A 5,559-nucleotide genomic window follows, 5' to 3' on the forward strand; every position below is an offset into this window, starting at 1 on the left:
CATCCAATCTACTGGAGAATAAAAGAAAAAAAAAAGAAAGTGAACATTGACAAGATTTCAAACATCTACTAGAGAATAATTATAGTTGTTTGTAAACTTTCTGTATATTAATATTGTGATCAATTTGATAACTAGTGGAGTGTGAATAACACTAATCAACACATAAGTTAGAATTTAAGCCTTTCAATTTTTATCCAACATGCAAGCTACCCAAAGTAAAGTCACCGAATCAATTTCCCTCTAGTTGGTTATGCAGATCACATGCTGTAGCTGTATAGTAATAACTGAGGCACGTGATGCGCGTGACAGACTGCATGCAATAGCCATGTGGAACTGATTTCAGAAGCAACTTAGCCATGTGAAACTGTGTTTTGGTGCAGAGCATTGACATAATTTTTGTTAACATGCTATCGTGCATTTCGTGACATCATGGTTTGGAATCTGAAGTTCCAAATTCCCTTTGTAAATTCTACAAAGTCGAAGAGATACCACTGACATATTGACCGAAGGGATCCTCTCCGGTATTAAAAAGTCCAGTACTATATAGGATTACAATATGTGGTAAAAAAATTTATTTAACGGTCTTAATTATATTATTTTTGAATAAAAAATAAAAATTAAAGTTTAAAAAAATCAGTCATATGTTATGGTAATGGCCTCTCAAGTGAGGAGTTAAACGGCGTATTGAAACCAACTTTCACCATCATTTACTTCTAGTAAATGTTGCTAATGATGAGTTTGATAATTTATAAATTTATTTTATTTAAAAATATTTTAAAATTTGGGTTTCTAAATTTTGTTTGAGACACATATCATTATTTTCATTTGGTATTGGAGAAAGCATGTACTCATTTACGACAGTGATAAAATGACTAGCAAATCATTATATCTCCAACCATTGGACAAGGAAATGATGAATAAAACAAACCCAATGATTTGTGAAAATGCTTTTCACTATATATTTCCTATTTCACAATTAGTGTGTGGGAAGAATTCATCTTAATTTCAAGTAACATCATTTAACTTGATCTTGTTGAAAAGGAAAGAGAGAAAGAAATGAATTTAGAAAAGAAAGAAAAGTTTTAATCCATTAAGACAATAGGTAATCGATTATCAAGAGATGAGAGATTAGTTATAGAACAATAATATTTCACACCTTTTCATTTCAGGCACAATGTCTTTTATAACAGAAATAACGATTTGTTTTAATCGATTATTCAAACTATTAATCAATTAACGAAACTATTTATAATCCATTAACTAGCTAAATGAATTACATTATTCAACATTCTCCCTTAATTCATACTAGCTTGACTATAGAATTCAAGTTTATGTCTAAGTTCTTCAAATCTTCTCTTCTTCAATGAATTAGTTAGAATATCTGCAACTTACCATTCAGATTTGCAAAATTACAGTTTTAATCTTCCTCTACCCACTTGATCTCTAAGAAAATGAAATCTTATCTCAATGTGCTTACTTCTTCCATGTGCTACTAGGTTTTTGGCCAAGTTTATTGCTGATTTGTTATCAACCATCAGCTGTATACTTTTATCTTCATCCTTTAGCTTAAACTCTCCAAGTAAATTTTCCAACCATAGAGCCTGGCAAGCAGCCATACAAGCAACAATATATTCTGCTTCACACGAGGACAAAACAACCACATTTTGTTTATTTGAACACTAAGAGATTGGAGCACTACTAAGCATTGACACGTAGTCTGTTGTGCTCTTTCTATCACTCTTGTCTCCACACCAGTCTGCATCACTAAATCCAAGGATATTGTGATTGGTGCTACTGGCTTTGGAAGGAAGCATTAACCCATGTTCAATTGTTCCTTTTATATATCTGAGTATCCTCTTGACTGCAAGTATATTGGATTTTCATGGTGACTCCATATATCTATTCACCAATCCTACTCCATATGCAATATTTGGCCTTATGTTGCAAACATACCTAAGACACCCTATCATTTGTCTATAAAGTCTCTTGTCCACACTTGAATCTTCTCCAAGTTCATCAGATGTAGTACCTGCTTCAATAGGAGTGGAGACTGAGTTGCAACCATTCATTTGAAATCCCTCTAACACATCAACTTTCATATCCTTCTTGAATTCACAGATTTCTTCAACCTTGTTGTCTGTAACTAACAGATCATCCACATATAGACAAACTATTAGCAACTCATTCATGTTTGAGCCTCTAATGTAAACTTCATGCTCAGCTGTGCAATTAACAAAACCAAGCTGCAATAAGAACCCATCTATTCTTTTATTTCAGGCTCTTGGAGCCTGTTTGAGACCATAAAGGGCCTTATGCAATATGTACACCAAGTTTTCCTTGCCTGCAACCTCAAAACCAGGTGGCTGAGTGACAAAAACTTCCTCTTCTAGTGATCCATTTAGGAAGGCGGATTTTACATCCATCCGATGTATATGCCAGCCATAGTAGCTTGCTAGGAAGACCACCAATCTTATAGTTTTCAATCTTGGAACAAGAGCAAACACTTCATCATAGTTTAGGCCTTGTTTTTGTAAGAAACTCTTTGCTACAAGTCTTGCCTTGTGCTTGACCATTTCTCTTTTAGGATTTATCTTGACTTTGTACACCCATCTTACATCAATTGCCTTCTTGTTTGATGGTAATTGAGTAACTTGCTATGTTTGGTTCTTCTTAATGGATATGAGTTCTTCTTTCATAGCATTCAACCAATGACTTTCCTTCACTACTTCATCAAAATTTACAGGTTCCATCTCTGCTAGCAAGGCCATATGGACCAATTCCCCTTCTGCAATGATTTCTGAGTCTGGAAAGACTTCATAGTCACTAAATCTAGATGGAGGTTGCCTCACTCTATAAGACCTTCTTTCAGTTTGAGTTTCTGTAGCAACTGTTGTTGTTCAACTTCATCACCAAGATGCATTAAAGCATCTCTTCCTTGCTCACCATCATTGTCATTCCAATCCCATCATTGTGACTCATCAACCTTCACATCTCTACTCAACATTGTCTTTTGGGTTAGAGGATTATACACCTTATATGCACATGTAAAACGGTATATAAGCAGAACCAATCTTTCACCTCTATCATCTAGCTTTTTTCTCTGTACTTTATGAACATGTTTATAGCAGATACTTCCAAAGATTCTAAGATGGCTAACACTTGGTTTCAAACCTGGCCAGGCTTCTTCACGAGTAACGTCACCAAGTCTCTTTGTAGGACATCTATTCCGAACATACACATCTGTTGAGACAACTTCTCCCTAAAACGTCTTTGGCATCTTCTTTGTTCTAAGCATGCTCCTAGTCATATTCATGATAGTTCTATTCTCCTTTTCTGAAGTACCATTATGTTGTGGTGTATAGGGTGCAATCACTTTATGGATCGGTCTTTATTTGTCATAATATTCACTCCATTCAACTGAGATGTATTCTCCACCACCATAAATTCTTAGAGACTTCAATTTCTGCTCCTTTTGTCTTTCTACTTGAACCTTAAAGTTGAGAAAAGTGACAAATACATCACTCTTTCTTTTGATGAGATACACACATGCCTTCCTTGTGAAGTCATCTATGAAAGTCACAAAATATCTATTGCCCCATAGTGAAATCTCCTCACATGGCCCACACACATCATAATGCACCAACTCAATAGGTCTTGTTGATTTGGTTGGCACATGAGAGACGAATGAGTTCCTTGTCTATTTGCTTCTGAGACACTCATCACAAAATTCAGTAGGAGTTCTAATAGGTGGCAAGCCAGTTACCATTCCAGTTCTTCTTAAAAGGTCAAGACTCTTGAAATTCAAATGATCATACCTTAGGTTACAGGTCCAACTCTCATAAGCAGCTTTGGACAACAAACAGTTTGTGATCATCAATTTGCATTCAAGTTTGAAGGTTATATTGCTAGACAGGGGAACCTTCAATATCAACTTCCTAACACAATCCACCAACCTTGGCACCCTATCTTTCATACTCATAGTGTACTCTTTCTCAAGCAACTGATCAAGATTAAGCAGGTTGCTTCTCATTTCAAGTACATACAACATATTCTAGATACAAGAGTACTTGTCATCTTTCATTTGGATTGAAATATCTGAAATTCCCTTAGCATCAATGGAACTATGATCTACAAATTTCACCTTGCTCTTGGGAGTCTCATCAAGTTTCACAAATCATTCCTTGTGGCCAGTCATGTGATTTGAGCAGCATGCGTCAAGATACGAACAATCACCATTGACATTCTCCTTTTAAGTTGTGACCATAAGCAATACTTGTTCCTCATCAGAATCCTCTCCTTGGGCCATTCTTGCTTCATCTTCTGGTCCACTACCATGCTTGAATCTACATTCAGATGCATAATAACCAAGATTTTTACAGTTGAAGCATTGAATCTTTCTCTTGTCAAATTTCTTTTTATTTCTTATTAATGTTTGATCATGTCCACTAAATCTCTGTGAGGAGGTTGAACCGGGATCTTATCTGATTCCTTCATACTTTCCCTTGTCATTCTTCCATCTATCTTTGCATTTCTTTTGAAAGTTTTCCTGACCAGTGTGTCTTCTGCTAGATTGAGCTTAAAGGACTTGATCATGATTCCTTTCTTGATTCCTCTCCTTTATTCTTTGCTCATGTGCCTCCAAGGAACTCTACAATTCCTCAATCTTGAAGGTGTCAAGATCCTTTGACTCTTCTATGACAACAACTACATGATCAAACTTGAAGGTTAGAGTCCTCAATGCCTTTTCTACCCATAACTAATCTCTCATCTCTAGATAATCGATTACCTATAATCTTAATCAATTAAAATCTTTCTTTCTTTTCTAAGTTCATTTGTTTCTTTCTTTCCTTTTCAACAATGGTATCTAGAGCTTCAGTTTTTCCTTGATCTTGGGTCTGTGAAAAGAAGAAAGAAAGCAAGAACAACCTTCTCATGACAAACAGTAGTGGATTTACTATGACACTACCAACTCTAGATGGAAAGAACTATGAAAGGTGGAAAGTGAAAATGAGAGTTATGTTTGGCTATCAAAAAGTTCTTGAGATAGTGCAGAATGAGTACCAATCAGTTGGTGAGGATGCCACTGAAGCATAGAGATCCACTTTCAAAGAGTGCAAGAAAATAGACTGCAAAGCCTTGTTATGATTCATCAATGTGTGGATGAATCCAACTTTGAGAAGATTGTCAATGTCAAGACAATAAAGGAAGTTTGGGACAATCTTGAAAAGTGTAATGCATGAGCTGAATATGTCAAGAAAGTGAAGTTGCAGACCTTGAGCAGGGAGTATGAATTGTTGCAAATGAAAGAATGAGACACCATCTCAAAATACTTCACCAAAATTAGAGCCTTGACAAATCTAATGAAGGGGTGTGATGAAGCGATCAGAGATTAGTTATAGAACTGAATAATACTTCACGCCTTTTTCATTTCAGGCACAATGTCTTTTATAACAGAAATAACATTTTGTTTTAATCGATTATACAAACTATTAATCGATTAACGAAACTACTTATAATTGATTAACTAGCTAAATAAATTACATTATTGAACAAATCTAA

The sequence above is a fragment of the Lupinus angustifolius genome, chromosome LG06 (assembly GCF_001865875.1).
Source record: "Lupinus angustifolius cultivar Tanjil chromosome LG06, LupAngTanjil_v1.0, whole genome shotgun sequence".
NCBI lineage: Eukaryota > Viridiplantae > Streptophyta > Magnoliopsida > Fabales > Fabaceae > Lupinus > Lupinus angustifolius.